Source organism: Felis catus, chromosome D4, assembly GCF_018350175.1.
Source record: "Felis catus isolate Fca126 chromosome D4, F.catus_Fca126_mat1.0, whole genome shotgun sequence".
NCBI lineage: Eukaryota > Metazoa > Chordata > Mammalia > Carnivora > Felidae > Felis > Felis catus.
In genome coordinates this window covers 41,289,060-41,307,658 of record NC_058380.1, presented here as the reverse complement: position 1 = coordinate 41,307,658, position 18,599 = coordinate 41,289,060, and the positions used below count along the sequence as shown (strand labels likewise).

At 46.6% G+C, this 18,599-nt stretch overlaps 1 long non-coding RNA gene and 1 other non-coding gene across 2 annotated transcripts; one reads left to right on the top strand and one right to left on the bottom strand.

Moving 5' to 3' along the window:
• Positions 1-3,551: 3,551 nt before the first annotated feature.
• On the bottom strand, positions 3,552-3,636 carry TRNAR-UCG. The gene has a single exon. It is a non-coding gene; the product is annotated as a tRNA-Arg (tRNA).
• Positions 3,637-10,777: 7,141 nt separating this feature from the next.
• LOC123381628 lies at positions 10,778-17,371 on the top strand. Its single transcript, XR_006588885.1, has 4 exons — positions 10,778-10,939; positions 15,546-15,661; positions 16,155-16,268; positions 16,877-17,371. It is a non-coding gene; the product is annotated as an uncharacterized LOC123381628 (long non-coding RNA).
• Positions 17,372-18,599: the final 1,228 nt, after the last annotated feature.

Genomic DNA, 18,599 nt, shown 5'->3' with positions numbered 1-18,599 from the left:
ACTCATGGCTCTTGGCCTGGCTGGTGACTGCCCTTGGTCTCTTGTTCCATACCTACCCTGCAGCAAGAGGGCCAAGGGACCGTCTGCCATGTTGCCTGCTACTCCAGGCAACTGGAGATGGGCTGCTTCTCTTATCTCAACTAAGGAAGAGCCCCTTCAGAGACAGGTCCGTCCCCAGTTGGGTTTCCCGTGTCCATCACGGAGACCAGAAACAGCCTAGGCACACGACCTCAGCAGGTGCTATTTGAAGCCAAAAATTCTGGCTCCATTTCCAGACCAAGACACAGAAAACTCCAGAATCTATAACATAGATTATAATCTAAAACATAGAATCTATAATCTAAAACATAGAATCTATAATCTAAAACATAGAATCTATAAAAGCCGTTATCTATCAGCACGAGAGGCATGGTTCAGAGGGAGACAGGGAAGTCCATTCCGAAACTCATGGGGCTGAGCTGAGCCTGAGTCGTTGTTGTTGTTGCTGTTGTTGTCGTCCTTGTTGTTGTTTTTTGCTTTGTGCCTGAGAGCAGAGGTCAGAAAGTAACACTCGGAGGGGCAAAGGTGTCACAGCCCCAGTGTGCTTAAACCACCTGACCCCCCCCCCCCCAGGCAATCCCACATCTATCAGTACTATAAGTACGGAGGTTAGAGCATCAGGTTGTACCAACAGGAACCCCTCTTGCAAAACACTCTGTGAGAGAGAACAGAGAGGAGTAAAACGAGTAAATCCCCCAAAGTTGTGAAACTCTCCTGCCTGTGAAACTCTCCTGCCGCCGTCCCCTGCCCCAGGCCGACAGGGGGTGAACCAGCGGCGTGGATATATGGCTTGGCAGCGAAACCTGGTGGGTTTGCTGGGGGGCCCTGCAATCCATAAAGGAAAAAAGGTCTACACAGGGTAACAGTTGTTGTTGTTGTCCTTGCTTTTCCTGAGCAAACAGGCACTGATGTTCTTTCTCTCCCGCGTAAAGAAAGCTGCTGCGGATCTGGAGACAAATTTTCTCCGACGGACAAGGCAGCGAGGGGCTTCTGGCTGACTAGAAGTAGCTGCTATTCGCCGTCTCTCCGAAGAGGGACATAAAGAAGGCGATGCAGCCAAAATAAACAGATGGCGGGATCGGGGGGGGGGGGATTCTGTCAGGAGCAGACACACAGGTAGCATGGGCCCCAGGCAACCACACAAAGCCATGAAGAGGAGCCAAAACTCAGCAAAGAGTTCTAGAACCCTGGGAAACAGCGTGTGCTCTGCCCCACGGGGTTCGCCTTGGAACTGTCACCGAGCCAAGGGTAGTGAAGTCTGCACAAAGCAGGAGAGACCCAACAAGGCAGCAATCCCGGACGCCAGGGAGGACTGAGAGAAGATGGGGTTGGGAATGAAATGGTAAGTTAGCAAAGTCAGCATAAACCCAGAACCCCCCAAGTGCCGGGAAGATTGAGTGGCAGAGAGCGTGGTGTGCCAACTGGAAGGCTGCTTCCAGAACCAACTGCGAGTCACGGAGGCAATTCTGCAAACGTTGACTGAACACCTTCTGGGTAACAGGCCCTAAGACACGGCTCTCCTTCTGAGGACCTCATGGTCGGGGAGGCAGCGTGTTTTTAGGTGGATCAATTACACCACAACATAATGGTTATGGGCAGTGTCCTGAAGGATCACGAGGGAGGGATCTGTCAGGGAAGGCTTCAGAGAGGAGGCAACATTTCAACGTTTATTTATTTTTGGGACAGAGAGAGACAGAGCATGAACGGGTGAGGGGCAGAGAGAGAGGGAGACACAGAATCGGAAACAGGCTCCAGGCTCTGAACCATCAGCCCAGAGCCTGACGCGGGGCTTGAACTCACGGACTGCGAGATCGTGACCTGGCTGAAGTCGGACGCTTAACCGACTGCGCCACCCAGGCGCCCCGAGAGGAGGCAACATTTAAGCCAGGTAACGAAGAGGGCACTTGCCGAGTCTAGAAGGAAGTCTTGCCTCAGAAGGCTATAGGTGCGCAAATATGAGGTTATATTAATTCAGGCTCTGGTTGCAAAGCAAAAAACAAACAAACAAACAAACAAAAAACAAAACAGTCGAACTAACTGAAGGTAAAGAGGAGTGTTACCATAGAATTACAACAGATAATCTTACAGAAAAATGAGAGGAAAGACACGCTTTGAATTCCGTGAGGTCCGGAACCAGGATATCATGAGCTCATGTGAACTCACGATGTGGACACAGGACTCTGAACGGCCCCACTCTGCATCTGCTCTCTGCATCATGTGCCCTGTTTTTCTGAGGTCCACCTCTCTCTGCTTACCCATGCCCTTGGAATCCCATGACTTTGCCTCATGGGTGGCCCTGGGTTGCTCGGGCATCCACTTCAGAGTTTGACCTCTATGACCTTTCAGGTCAAGTGCCCATGATCCTGTGGGTACGCCTGACTCTGTGTTCTCATTCCAAATTGCTGCGACAGAGAGCGCCATGGGCCCAGATTCGGTCATTGATATCTGATTGGAGAATTGACTCCCACATGGGAGTCAATTCTCCCATTGGCATGGGAGTCAAAGTGAGTAACAGACGTGGCTTAAATACCTTTCGAGACGTGAGGGGTGCAGACGGGGAGTGCGAGTGGCATATTTACTGTGGTGAACCTGCTCGTGTGAATACTCGGAAAACACAGGAAATCTACCATAAGGAAGGACTGTCAGCAACCCCTCTGTGCTCCCATGGCTCGCAGTGGAAACCTTTATCTCACCACCAAAAATATTGTGATTAAATTTTATCTTCATGTGGATCTCTCCTTCACTAGAACTTAAATTCTAAAATAAAGTTGCAAATTGTAACCATATTTCTCATTGTGATTCTAGAACATAGCATTGCATCTAGTACATGTAAGTCTGAATGAACCTGGATTGTACTGATTGCTGTATCTGCCATCACCTTCGTTCTTCATTTTCCATCCGTTACCATTGTCTGCTGCCTGCAGATTTCCATGGTGGGAGACAGGCATCCTCGGGATGCTGTTGAAGTCGACACCTGAGAACAGAGATTCCACGGGACTCTGGCAGATGTCAGAATGGGGCTGCACTTGTGTCCAAAGTCGGACGTGTGCAGTGGGCCCTAAATTGTGACCATGATGGGACAGCTGTAGTTAGGTGTGTTCACCCAAAGTCCTTCTGCATGCAAAACTAAGGAGCCGCTTGCAGGGGACCTCATTCTTTTTTTTTTTTTTTTAAATTTTTTTTTCCCAACGTTTATTTATTTTTGGGACAGAGCATGAACGGGGGAGGGGCAGAGAGAGAGGGAGACACAGAATCGGAAACAGGCTCCAGGCTCTGAGCCATCAGCCCAGAGCCTGACACGGGGCTCGAACTCACGGACCGCGAGATCGTGACCTGGCTGAAGTCGGACGCTTAGCCGACTGCGCCACCCAGGTGCCCCTTTTTTCAATTTTTTAAATGTTTATTTGTTTTTGAGACAGAGGGAGGCACAGCACGAGTGGGGGAGGGGCAGAGAGAGAGAGAGGGAGACACAGAATCCGAAGCAGGCTCCGGGCTCCAAGCTGTCAGCACAGAGCCTGAGGCGGGGCTCGAACCCGCAAACCATGAAATCATGACCTGAGCCGAAGTCGGACGCTCAACCGACTGAGCCACCCAGGCGCCCCGCAGGGCCCCTCATTCTAATGGAAGATGAGATGGACAGACGTCTGTTGCCTCAGTGTCAAAGGGGCAAACGGTATCTGCGTGTACTTGAACCAAGCTGCAGGGACTCCTGTCTGAAGAACGATAAAGAAGAGCTGGAAGGAGATGACACTCACTCTGCTTCCTTGAAAGCTCTCCAGGACCAAAGCAGTGCCAGGTTGACACCTGCGGACAAAGCATAACATTGGAGAGAAGATGTCTTTTACCCAAACCCAGTGTGGCTTTGTGGTATTGAGAGCTACAGCCTCAGTCATGGCAGTGCAGGTGTGTGGCAGCAGTTTGGTGGCACCCGTCAATGTGACAATCCCCCACAGAGGTGGCAGCAGTGCCCAGGATCAGCAGCAGTGCCTGGTGGCCGGAAAGCCATCCAGAAGGCGGACATTGGCCGAGGAACCCGGCAGGATATCATTCACACCTGACTGGTCTTAGTAGTGAGCACACAGGATTCACCCAACCACCTGCCGCTGTGCATGGAACACCACTGTAAAGTGACTCCACTTGCACCCGCGGGCGGTTTGACTTGGGGAGACTTGAGTGACGTGTAAATCGAGGCACCTCACTTTCTGTTGGCTGCAGCCCAATGTATGGGAAACTGCTCTTTCCCTGCAAGGCCCAACAGGAATTAGGACCCTCCCTGCACATGCAGAGAGTCCAGAGGGAACAAAAGTTTTCAGCTCCTACCGAGGAAATCCAAGGGTACTAAGAGCAGCTGCCAACGGGAGAGTGTAACCGGAGAGAAATGACTAGAAACTGCCCAAAGAAAATACATGCTCCCTAGCAACATGAAGTGTAGTAAAGAGGCCAAACAAATAGCTCTAAAAAGGATGTGGTAGTGGTAAGGGAAGTAATCAAACCTAGGAAAGCGAGCAAGCATGAAAAAAAGAAATCAAACAGCAACTCAGCTAGAGAAATTACGGCACAAAGTTAAGAAAGTGCAAAAACACGATAAGGAAAGCAAAGGTGAGGAATGAAGAGAAGATTGCAAGAGAGGCTAAGATAAATAATAAGGCATTTTTCAAGTACAGAAGGAACTAGAGGTCAGTACAAGAGCCGGTAGGGCTTCTAAAAGCTGGCGGAGGTAATTTATTGACAGAACATGAAGACAATGCTAAAAAATATTAAAAGGCATTTTTTTCTCTCCCCTCCTTGCCTCTCTTTTCACAAAGGAAGGTGGGGACATATGCCAGAGCAGACATAAATTTCCCAGGAGTGGAAAAAAGACATATTGAAGGAAATCAGGATCGTGTCAGCACAGGTGATCAAGAAATTAGGATGTCAGAAAAATTGCAGAAAGTCTAGAGCCAGGCCAGAGTCTCCTGTAATGAGGGACCCGGAGGCCAGTGAGGTCCAAGGTCAGCGAAGGGAGGGATGGGAGAGGGTCTGCGGTGTGCGAGAACGGAGGGACAGCAACCCACCCATGAGTTGCCATTGGGAACAGTCCCGCACTGTGCCATTAAGCTCATCTGGCAGGTGTTTTTTCATCTCTCATATGAGGAATAGCCTCAGGGTTTTATCAGGACTTTTGTACTCCAGACTGTTGACATTTAATGATCCCATATGGGCAACTTGCTTTTAAGAGTACCCAGCATGCATGACCCAATTTTGGGTAAAAGTTCACTTTCCTTCCCAACAGAAGATTCCAGACCAGAGGCAGAAGATCTGGGTTCAAGTTATGATTCTGCCGTAGACTGGTTGTGTGACTCCAGGCGAATGGCTTAATCTCAAAGAGATACGGGTCCTGCATCTCTAAAATGAAGATAAGAACTACCAGGCAGGACCACAATGCTCAAATGAAGTTGTTCGCCAATACAATGAAAAATGCTGAGTGTTTTTAATGTGCCAGGCAGTTTTGGTCCCCAGGGAGGCAGGAATAATAAGACAAATCCTGGTCCTTGTGAGACCAATATTCTAGTGTGAGGAGGAAGGTATCCAGCAAGGAAACAGAAAGACTAGATTTCAGAGAGTGTTGATGGCTTTGGAAAAATACACAGCTGTATAAAGTCCCGCTCACTAGGGTGGTCAGGTAAGATGATACTGAGTTGACATCTGAACTAAGGTGGAAGAAGATCTGGGAGAGAACATTCCAGAAAGAGGGCAGAAAGCCTCAGCCCCAAAGTGAGTGTATAAAAGCAGTGTATAACCTGCACGGAGTTGTCAAAATGCTGGCTCTGAGTGGTATTATTGGAGTTTTGTCCAAGCCTGAGAAGTTGATTTTTTCCTTTGACTCTTCAATCTCAGTAGCCCATAAGGAGTTATCAAGCCTGGTGACAAAGATACACAAAGACAGGCCTGGCGACAAAATCAAGGCAAGCCTGGTGACAAAGACATACAAAGCATGAGGCATTTATGGAAATATAAAACGGATTCCAAGAGGAACAGGAAGAGCATGTTCTTGCTTTATGGATTCTGAAGCTGCTGCCACTCCCTATGGCTTGCCTCGACGTCCCAGACAAAGAATCAGCTTCAGATGTGTTGTTTACCTTGGGCTGTCCGGGCTCTGTCTAGAGATGGGGTTTTGCTTCCCTGTTCAAGAGCATCGGCCCTATTTGAAATTTATTCCATTCCATTCCCAAACTACAATAATTGTGATTGGGTCATGCAGCAACTAAAGAGAAAAACTTGGAGCACCTGGGTGGCTCGGTCGGTTAAGCTTCTGACTCCTGATTTCAGCTCAGGTCATGATCCCGGGGTCATGGGATCAAGCCCCATGTTGGGCTCTTGCCAACAGCGAGAAGCCTGCTTGGGATTCTCTCTCTCCCTCTCTACCCCTCCCCCACTCATGTGCATGCACTCTCACTCTCTGTCTCTCTCTCTCTCCCTCTCTCTCAATAAATAAATAAATAAATATTTTTTTTTTAAATAAAGAGAAAAACTTCATTTTTATGCTTTCAAAAACAGTATTTCATTTTCATAGAGTAAGTCAAGCTCTTGGTCTGGAAAACAAACTGAATGCTGACAGAGGTTGATAAGTAGAACCAGAAACTTCTCACACTTCATCTTCACGCAATAGGCCAGCAAGAGAGAAGTCAAATTCTATTTCACAAGGGCTTATAGAGAACGTACTAGTTTCTAGTCATCACCAAAATAAATAATACCTGGTCCTTGCTTCTCACAAAGGCTCTGCTTTGAATCACGCTCTTTCAAAGTATGGTATCTGCTGGATCAGAAGTAAAGCCTTTCTGGTGATTTTCATGAAGAAATAAACCAGAAACAATCATACTTTGTGTACCAATACGAGACATTCACAGGCTAGTGTTTTTTTCAACAAATGAAACTTCAGAAAACGGTTGGGATGTGCAGATGGAAAGGCGTGGGGCACGAAAATGGTCTTGGCCCTGGGGCAAGCGCCCTTGGCCCTGAGAGCCCCGCCCATCTGCTCCCTCACCTCATGACCTCAGGTAAGATATTTAGCTCCTCAGTCTCCTCTTCTGTAAAATGGGGCAAGCAATACCTTGCAGAGTTGCCATGAGGATTCGTGAAGACACGCGTTGAAGCCGCGGGCTTGGCTATTGTAGGCATACACCGTGGCTTCTTTTCCCTTTTGATTGGAGAACTCTTTAAAAGGCAGTTAGATGACTGAAAGTTGACAATGTGTTTTATCTTCCTTTTTAGGAAGGGGATAATTCCAGCTTGACATTTGGGAACTGAGGCCTATGATCTGTCTCATGCCTCCCTCTCCTAAGGGAGACTAGTTCCTTATTTCATGGCATAATCCTCTGATTTCTCAGGTCACACGTGCCTGAGGCAGAGCTGTCGCAGGAAGATCACAGGAAGGTCCCAGGGACAGAACAGACACTGCCCCTGCTTGTACTGAGGGAAACACTTAGGCTCCTAAACTCCTCCAGTCTTGGTTGTGGACTTTCTAAGTTGCTAACCAAGTTCCTTGAGTATCTGCCGGGTGTTACGGAGGACAGAGTGGTGAAACCTGGGACTGGGCTTGGTAGCCGAGTCACATGATCACACAGATGCGTGTTTGTGATCTCTTGACTGCAACATCTTGCAGCTGTGGCCGGTGTCAAGGAGAGGAACCGGGGTGTTGCAGGATCCTGGAATAGGAAATTTGAGATCAGATTGGGTAACCTTGACACAGTGATGCCTGAGCAGAGTGGAAGGCCTGGGCATAACATATGAGGTGCAGAGGAGAAGGAAGAAAAGTCTGGGTGGAAGAACCGAAAGAGGCAGATGCCTGCAGGCTGGAGTGAAGAGAGGTAGGCTTGCACCATGAAGGGCCTGGTGGCCAAGGGAAGGAGTTTTGTACTTAGCAGCAACAGAGACCTGTGGAAGAGTTTTGTGTAGGGAAGTGATGTGATTCGATTAGTGGTTTGGAGCACTGAAGCTGGAAGCCACAAGGAAGGTGTGTAAATCTATCAGAGGGGATTGTGGGTATCTGGAAAAGAGTCAATGGTGGCCTAGACAGGATGGTGATGGAAGCTGATGGGGAGAGTTTTGTAGATTTTAGCTACACGAAGGACCTAAAATCCGCAGGAGCTTAAAGATGGCCTGTACGGAATGGGACATGGAGGGGAAGGTGGGTTCTAAGGAGAGTCCTGGGATTCTACATTGTGAAGTGGCTGGGGGGTAGTTGTGAAAGGGGTAGGGCTCATTGAGTTGGGGAACCCTGGAAGGCATCTGGGCTTGGGGATGTGGGAAGACCATGAGTTCTGTTTTGAGTATGTTGGCCTTGAGGGTGCCATTGAGAAATTCAAGGGGAGTTAAGGACATATTTAGATATGTGAGTCTGGAGTTGAGTGAAGTCTGGCTGGAGATACATTACTGGAGGAGGTCCCTAGAAACAGACCCCGTGCTGAGGACTCGTCTGTAAGCTGCTGGTTAAGTGCTCCTGCGGAACCAGGTAAGGGAAGGAGAGGGTAAGGTAAGAGCAGGGAAGAAGACGCTAGGCAAGAGTGTGGTCTAGGGCAAAACACTGCAGAGGGCAGCTGTCAGCCTGATCTCTGAGGGGAACTCCGGCACAGTAAGTTATGCCTCAGCCCGCAGAGAAGGAACCTCACTGGTGGGGGGGCGTGGGACACAAGCCCCAGCTCTTTCCCTCTTTGACCTGCAGGCACAACCCTCTGAAGAGCTGCAGGTGCACTGAGAGCACACCTCATGTGGGCACAGAAACCCTAAAATGGGAACCATGGCCTACTGGGCGCGGTGCTGACTGTGTAGGTACTGGGGTGGATAAGCTCACCGGGGGAGAGTGAGTGAGAGCAGAGGGTGGTCAACGCCCCTGTGCCGAGGAACTCCAACGCTATTGACCGATTAGAAGAGAAGCTTAATGAAGGAGACCAGGAAGGATTGTTGCTTCCCAGCCATCCTGCAAAGGGAGGGGGCAGTACAGGTATTACTATCTTCACTTTAAAGATGAGCCAATCGAAGCTTGGGGAATTTAAGTACCAGTCAGGTTAGTAGGAGAGTTAGGACTTGAACACGGGTCTCCAGACCCCGAGCTTAGAGCTCTTTGGAATGCAACAAAAGAAAGTTTTCCAGTGCTCAATGGCCCTAGGAGTTGAGGGAGCTGGACCTCTTTTGAAAGTGTTTATAGATGCTCATGTTCATGGCTGAACACATGCCTTTTTGGACTCAGAACGAGGGAAGTGAGAAGAGGTGGGGAAGTTACTTTTTCAGTGAACCTAAGAATCCCCTGTTTGGGAGATTATGACTTCAAAGGCTCTAGGATTATGATTTTATAGGTGTGGTGGAGGGGTTTGAACCCTCAGCCCAAGATCATGACTTTAAACAGCTAGCAGCCTGATGGGGGGTGGGGGGAGTGAGGTCTGGGGCCCCCACCACAACCGCGCCCCAGGAAGGACAAAGCAGGTGTGAGGGAGAAGTCTCAGCTACCCAGAGCACAGGCCCGGCCATGCTCAGTGTACCAAGGCTCTGAGTTTATTTTCTGACTCTGGGGAAGCTGCTGTTGACTTTGTCCATTAAGCAGGCTTGCCGGATGTCTGCTGACCCCAGGTTCTTTCTCCCGTGAGGAAGCCCCACCGCCTCAGAGATCAGCAGGGGTGTGCTGGTTCCCAGGGCTTTCCCCGTCCGGAGAGAGGTTGTCTGGGGTGGAGTAGGCTCTGGGCTGGGACTCGGGGGCCTGCCCGTGGGACACAGAGCATGACCCTCTGTTTGCCGAGTCTCCGGCATGAGGAGCAGTGAGGAAAATTGGAAGTAATACTACCTGCCCCCTGAATTGCCTGGGATTAATTAGGAGACTGATAATACACAGTGTGTGCCTAGGATGAAAATGAGTTATAGCCTCGTTATTAACGTAGCTGGACGGATGATTAGTTTATACAAAACAAGGCCACTTCTCAATAAGCCAGAGGTCTTTAGGTGTCCTCACAGGGTGACTTAAGGGGGTAGCCTCTGGGTGTATTTGTGAGGGATTTCCGCTCATTTACTGAAGGGGGAGAGCCCGCAGAAAAACCAACGCTGTTTTGGCCAGGTTAGTAAATAAAACGCGAAGAGCAAGCATGATGCTCATGTTTATCTGTTTCCTTAAGGAAAATATTTTCCATAGAACTGGACACTAACATTCAAAGTAAAAAGGGAGTGGGGAAGAAGAAACCTAAAACCGATATAAATTAGAAGCAAACTAGTGTTCATTTCCTGTGGAGGAATTTTATATTTTTTAATGGAGTTACTGTGGCTTTTTATTTCAGGATAAGGTGAAGAGTCAAAGCATGAGGATTTAAGGCTTCCAAGTGTGTGTTGTTATATGAACAGACCCTTAAATTTGCCAGCACGCCCCAGGCACTGCTCCTGCATAACTAATGTCTCCCTGCCAGGGCCAGGGCTGAGGGCCCTTTGACTCCCCTAGAAGTTATGCAGGGATAAGGGGAGTGTCAGGAATGCAGGATTAGGCCCCATAATTGAGGCTGTCATTAGCTGAAGAGGCAGGCGGGTTTGTGAGCCTTTCCAAGTTTGCATTTATTATGGCATGAAGATATGGCTCCTTTGGTATAAAGAGGGTGTGGGGGATTTCTGCAAGTTGGCAATATTTTCTCCTCTCTCTCTCTCTCTCTCTCTCTCTCTCTCTCTCTCTCTCTCTCCTTAAGTTGGCTGGTTCTGTAACATTCATTATGCTCTTCTTAATAGATCCCAGAAATGCTGAAATTGTCCTTCAGAGGAAGCATTCACTTGAAACAACAAAAGATTAGAGAAACCTGAAAAATGTTGGATTTTCTTTACCTTTTGAAGAAGGCCAGCTGGAACCTTCTGAAATTATTCCTATTACAGTATGCAGCCACAAACAGGACGGATGGTGAGGATAAGATATTATTTTTGTAAATCACATGTGGATACAGCAATGCCACTTAATCAGACACTCCTTAGTGGATGGTGGGAAAGGAGACCATGGCCAAGACTGAGGATCTCGCTATGGCATAAACAGGCCAGGGATTACGATTCCAAAAAGAACAGATGGCCTGCAATCACCCTTGCACATACATGCATGCCAGTGACATCCTAAGAACACCCATTTCTTTATTTGATTTTTTTTTACTCTAGCAAAATATAAGTAACATAAAATGTATCATTTTTATCATTTTTAAGGGCACAATTCGATGACATTAAGTACATTCGCATTGTTGTGCGACCATTACCACCGTCCGCCTCCCCAACTGTTTTATCTTCCCCAGCTGAAATTCTGGACCCGTGAAATAGTAACTCCCACCTCCCCCCAGCCCCTGGTGACCACTATTCTACTTTGCCTGTATGAATTTGACTATTCCGGGTACCTCGTGTAAGTGGACTCGTACGGTATTTCTCCTTTTGCTTCTGGCTTATTTCACTTAGCATACTGTCCTCCAGGTTCACCCAGGTTGTGACATGCATCCGAATTTCATTCCTTTTTAAGGCTGAATAATGTTCCATTGTGTGTATATATACCACCTTTGGTTTATCTGGTCATTCATTGATACACATTTGGATTGCTTCTACTTTTTGGCTATAATGCTGCTATGAACATGGGTTTACAAATATCTCTTTGAGACCCTAATTTCCATCATTTTGGGTATATACCCAGAAGTATAGTTTCTGGATCCTATGGCAACTCTGTCTCTTATTTTTTGAGGAACTGCCATCATGTTTTCAATAGTCATTGCACAATTTTGCATTCTCACCAACTGTGTACAAGGGTTGCAATTTCTCTACATCTTCACCAACACATGATTTTCTGTTGTTTTCTTTTAATAGTAGCTATATCAATGGCTGTAAGATGATACCTCATTGTGGTTTTGACTTTGCTTTTCCCTAATGATTAGGAATATTGAGCATCTTTCCATGTGCTTGTGTACAAATATCTATTAGAGTCCTTCTTCCGGTTATTTGGAGGTATATACCTAGAGGTGAAGGTGCACTGCTCATACATTGAAGCAGGCCCCGTAAGGACTTGCTAGGCAATAGTACTGTGTCTGTCCTCTGAGCCATTGGCATCTCAGGTTGAGTGGTACTACAAATCCTCAAGAGTACAATAAAACTTTGATTAACCAAGATTCCTAGAGGTACAGGATATTCTGGTTAATGGAGGGTTACTTAGACTTCTCCATTTCGGTTCCAATCACTCTTGGTGAAATTCTCCCCAAAATATTTCAGTGTATTTTCCGGATGAGTTACATAGCTTCTCCCAGGGCGTTTTTATCTTTGAGGAATACTGTTGGACGACCCCTTGGGAACTGGGCTCTTAGTGAACTGTCCTGGGGATTTAGATTAGAGGGTATCAGAATTGTACAGTTACATTCTAAACCAAAAGGTAACTGCTGTGTGGGACGGTGAACTCTGAGTGAGTTAAATGTTCAGAGATGTGGTTTCGGAAAAGATGTTCTGTAGTTCTTCTTTTTTGGCAGTCATTGAAGAGCAAGGCCTGTTGTCTATTAAGGCCACTCCTAGTTCATGAAAATAAAACCATGTCAACTGCAAATAAAAGAATGTTTATCTTTCTATTCCCTATGGAGGGAGTTGGAGGGTCCAGGCTGGGAATGTGTCTTGTCCAAAAGTGATAGCATATCATAGATGTTTCGATGGAAAAAAGAAAAAAAAAGTGCTCAGATTCATCCGTGTTTCACTTCACTGGAAATTGTGATTTAGGCTAGATTCTGTGTTTATTCATCATGGTACCCCAAGCAGTAGCCCAATGCCAAGCACCTAGTAAGTGATCAATACTCATTTATTGAAGGGATCAGTGTGGCCTGATCCTTTAAAAGCCTGCCCGACTACCTCTCACTGTCATGAAGTGTTAAGGTGACAGTTCTCTGACAGCACTGGGCTAGAGCATTCTGCTGGCCAGGCTGGATCCCAGCTGCTGCTGGTGCAGACAGGCCCACTCTTCACCCCCTACTCCATGTCCATTCCTTTAATTACATGGGAAACTTTTTTTTTTTTTTGGCAACTAATGGGGAAAGGAGGCAAAAGGGAAAGGAAGAGTTGGCTAGAATGGCAGGAATGACTGTTTTGAGTCTGGTCTGGTGGACAGCGTCTGAATCCATCGCTATAGGAATGAGAGCCAGAGCATGAGAGAACTGTTCTCCTGAGAACATCTATGAGAGTCTGGGCACAGACCCAGTGCTTGGGGCTCAGGGGACGGTGTGGCTGGGGAGGTCTCTGTTCCCCTCTCTTCTGCATGGGTCTGCTGTGCTACTCTGGGCACACTGCAGCCAGCAGCTGGCTGGGAAGTGGCACCATCAGCAACCCTCTGTATCCCGGGAGCAGCAGAGACTGTTTAGGGCAGCTCCAGGGAAGCCAGGGCAGGAGAGGAAGGGAGTGTGAGCATCTGGTACCCATGGAGGTTGACTGACTGTAGGTTTATGCAAGCTCCTTGGTCTCCCAGAAGAAAAAGGAGGGACACTTTAAAGTTTCCTGTGATTCACAATCATAGCTGTGTGTGTGTGTGTGTGTGTGTGTGTGTAATCCTTAGCTGGTCAGACATGGGGAATATTTATTTGTGCTCCAAATTTCTACCTTTGTATCTACAGGCAACCGAGCCCATGACAGATACCCATTAAGTCGTATATGAATGAAGAAAGGCCAACAAAATCCACATACAAAAACCATCTATTATTCAAACAGATTCATCCACAACTTGATAGAAATAATGGTTCTTGTGTCAAATAAGAAACTCAGGTTTGAATAATAATAAGAATAATAAATAATGCCCTTCCATAGTGTTCCTTATGTGTAAGGCATTATTCTAAGCATTTTAAATATTTCAATTAATTTCATCCTCCCAGTAGCCCTATGAGGCAGGAGTCTTATTCTGTCCTTTACAGATGAGGAAACTGAGGCACAGAGAAGTTAAGTAATTTGGCCAAAATCACACAGCCAACTTGTGTCAGAGATGGGATTTCAAACCTAAGAAGTTGGGCTCCAGAGTCTGACATTTCATTGGATCATTCTTCGTGTAAAGGAGAATAATTTTCATCTTGAATCTAGTTAGGAATACATTTAGCTGCAAGTAACAGACAATCTAACAATCACTTAAACAAAACTGGATTTAACAAGAAGTCTGAGGTTTGCTTTGGTGGCTTAGTGATGTCAGGTAATCAGTGACGTGTCTGTTTTTATCCTGACCTTTTCTTCCATGTTTCCAAGCAGACTGCCCAACCTGAGATGTCATATCTATGGTTTGGGTGTCAGTAAAGCAGAAGCATTCCCAGAAGCCATTAGCAGACTTTCATGTTCATCACATCAGCCAGAGGAAGCAAATGACCACCCTTCCTCACAAGGCAGCTGGGAAAAGCTGTAGTCAGCCTTTCCAACTGCTACAGTGGAGGGATGTGAAAGAAAAAGAGTTGGAAATAGATGTTGAGTTATAAAAAATTAGCCACACTTCTTAGCAAGAGAAGGTTAGGAAATCTAGACAGACAGGAGGAGGAGGCAATAGCTCTGATGGAAGAGGCTGGCACATCCCCATCTCTTTTCCAGTTGGTGTGTCCACGGAAATTCTTCATTTGCCTTTTCCACTCTCAGACTTGCGATTGTACTGGAACCACTCATCTCCCCACAGACACTGGTTTGGCTGCATGATGGCTGAACACATGTCTGGATGTTTTAGTGATGTGGCCATAGTGCATTGTGACATGATGTGGTCTTGAGACGCTGTGACCAGAACCAATCTGGCTGGCTGAGCCATGTCTAAATCCCACAGAATTTGTCCAGGATTCTACTGCCAGCTTGGAGTGTCAGAAGGGTTCTGTAAAGAGCTTTCTGAATCTATCTCTCCTCATTACAATTAAGATGCTCAAGGACAGGGCCTGGGTCTCACTATTCTACTATGTCTTCTTTTTTTCTTCTCCCTTCCCCCAGGTACTGGAACTGTCCTGAGCATGTCGATGGGTCTCAATACTTGATGGGTAAACTCACATTCCTGGTGACTGGTCAAAGATGTGTCACTTGTTATGAAGTGTGCCAAGAAAGTCACTCACTCATTTGTCCAGTAAGCAGTTTTGCGATTTAATCTGTGAACTAATTACTTCAATACAGCTTCCAGAAATAGAGTTCTCCATCCTTTGAAGCAAGTTAATTGTCAACCAATATTTTATCTGTGTTCATTCATCTGACAGACAATTAGTGAGGGCTTCCAAAGTGTCAGGCACAGTGTTAGGCACAGAGGGACACAGAGAAAGATGTAACGCTGCCTCCCTGGATTCTCTCTCTCTCTCTCTTTTTTTTTTTTTTTTTGACTCTAGGCAGCAAAGGCCTTCTCTTTCCACACCAACCTGGTTACAGCACCCACAAGAAGCCCCCCAGAGAGGTTCTTCAGGACCCATAGCTGGGTCACAGAGAAGATCAGTAGAGTGGATCCAAGATATCTGTGACACAGTCTCTGAGGATGACCTTCTTAACGCATGTTGTTTTTGCACTTCTTGACATAGGCCCAGGACTTCTTCAAGGTCTGCTCATTCCATTGTATGAGGAAGGCCAAGATGGCTGCACAACTGCGACTGATGCCCGGGGTGGAAAGGATCAGGATGACAGAGCCAAGCTGGAGGTGAATTTTGAGAAAGTGACAGAGGCGACTTAAAAAGGGTAGGCTGGACAGGCATGTCAGCAACTTGACTGGTGCTCTGAGAAGGGCTGCATCAAAGCTCTGTGGGTTCATAGAGGGAGGGTGACTCACGATGCAGAGGGGTTGTGGGGTTGTGCAATTAGGTTGGCTACTGGAGTCTTCCTCCTTAGACATTCCAAGCTGACCGCCAGCTTGGTTCCACTAAGGGGCCTGGGGCGGGGGAGGGGGCGGGAGCTGACCCTGTCTGGCTTCCTCCTTCGTTGGGTTCACTAGTGAGCACACGCTACTCCCTGGAGACCAGCTTCACACATGCTTTGCATTGGCTCTTTTAAGAAACAGGACAAAGAAAAACATTAAGGAGAGTAAGGATGAGGTTCAGGAAACCAGAAAGCCAGGTGCCTTCTCTGAGTGAAGGTGGCAGCTTGAATCTTTTCATTCCTCAAAGACTAGAACATGTCCTTTTGTTTTTTCAAAGAGGACGGAGCGAAGCATGGGAGGATGTTTGGGAAGGGCTGTATCTGCAAGATGGTTCACTGGATGAGACAATCTGAGGGCAGGCCAAATACGACACAACTTTCTTCACAAAAAGGTCAGTTAAGGAAACAAAAACTACCAAAAAATTTCTAAAGGCATCTTACTCCCCTGTATAGTCTTGCAACTTAGATGACCCACAAATATGAATATTGGAATGACAGTGGGAAAAAATGACATTATTTTGTAGCCTCGAAAGGGTTAATATCAGGGAATATTTTAAGACTTAGCAGCAAAAATGCAGCTTTGTGATGTTTTATTATGAAATACGATTGAAGGCCATAGAACAAACTGGGAGAGGAGGGGTGCGGTGTGGCGTGGGTGACCCTAAGACTGCAGGGCCCGGGACGTCTGTCACGCACAGTTAGTGCCCGAGTTAGAAAACAGGCTAGAATGAAGCCGGAAGCTCAGAGGGACATTTCCAAAACCGGCTATGTCTGAAGCACTTTCTGCAAAATAAAACTTGGGCCTCTTGCTAGCCTTCAATTTTTAGTGTGCATTAACAGAACAGATTTGTTAAATCTGGAAGTAGGAAAGCAAGTATGTAATCCCCGGTAATTCTCTATCCAAGAATCTCACCGAATATTTCATATGCCACCTCATTAATGCCTGTTGCTGCCTATGAATCTCTGGCCGTTCTAGATGCCAGTCACTCCTATTTTACAGATGCAGAAGTTGAGGGAGAGAAAACAAAGCACCTTCATGGAGAATCAGTCATGCAACAGAACCAAGAGCTCCGAATGTCCTGGCTTCCAGTTCTCGGCTCTGGCAGGGACACTGGGCTCCCTTTTCTCCTCATGGGAACAACTGCTGACACTTGGGCTTTAGACTTTCACTTACAGGGCTGATGAAAAAAATTACCATTTGCTGCGAAGGCAGTGAAATGCTGACTTCTCACCCTTTGGTCAAGGCAACTTCCTTGAAAGTGCTTTAAAGCAGATTGATGGAGTCCAGATCCAGCCATTTTGTCTCCATTGCAATGGTGGCTCATCCACAAATAACCGCCTCCCCTTCGCCCCCACGAAAAGGGCAAAACCAATGGCTATCCTGAGTTCTCTGTTTCTTCGATTGAATTGATCCTTCTTTAAAATGCTTATTGAATTTTTGGCCAATTTAATTAAAAGAGGTAAAAGAGTAAACTTCTCCTGTGGAAGAATTGTACCCATGCCTGTCTCATGATTGCTCTTAAGTGACGTATAATGCATAGAGCTGGGTTGGGAGCCAAGCAAGCCAAAAAGAATTCTTGCCTAAGGCATACGCTTGTCCCCCAAGGTGTTCCCCTAGGTACCTTAAAGCCCTCTGACAGTGTGTATGCCAATAGGGAGCCAAGAGGTGAATTTAGAGATCTCTAGACAAAGCCGGGAGGCTGCCTGATTTATGATGAACTGTTCAGACCCAAAAGGTGCATCAGATACAACTAGAAATTCGCCTACGAAATAAAGGGAACCACTTTTAGAAATAAGCGGAGATTTAAAAAAAGAAAAGAATCAGAACTTAAGCTGTGAGAAGCGACCATCTTATCCCATGGAGTTTGTTCCTTGTCTCTCGAATACCATTTAATAACTACTAATGTTTTTGAAGAGTATTTTATACCAGACTTGCGGCTAAACTTTCATGCACATTATTAATAACTTCACTCTTACAACAAACACAAGAGATAGGTACTGTTATGATAAATTATCTTTTACAGAAGAAGAAATGAGATTGTAAGGAATCTGGGCAGGACTTGAACCTTCATCTGCCTCACTCCAGAAACCACACTCCTATTTCTGCACTGTGTGGATACTTATTTAAATTTTTTTAATGTTTATTTATTTGAGAGAGGGAGCATGGGAGGGTCAGAGAGAGGAAGACACAGAATCCAAAGCAGGCTCCAGGCTCTGAGCTGTCAGCACAGAGCTTGATGCAGGGCTGGAACTCACCGACCGCAAGATTGTGATCTGAGCCAAAGTCGGACGACCAGATGACGCCCCTTATCAATAACTGTATCGATATTTATTAAATGTCTGCAATAATAAAGCACTTCTAGTGCGATTATAACTATGTAAGCCCTCCAAGATTGCTCCAAAGGTGACTGTCTCCGTCTTGGGCTGCGTCACAAAAAGTCACGAATTTCATTAGCCAGAGTGTAAGAGTCATGGACCCTGAATTAACACATTTCTGGATGGAGTGGAAGAATGAGTTCTGGAGATCCTTTGGAAGAAAGGAGAGGGTCTCTCTATGAGGAACCACCTGAGGACTGCAGGCTTGGAGATTAGGACTGGGAATAAGAGAGGAAACACCCTCGGGCAAAGACAATAAAACCTGATTTTAGTTTGACCGTAGTGGCCACTTGCCTTAGAAGAGAAAGGAAGGGCTGGGAGAGAGGTGGTAGTGAATGGAGGGAAGA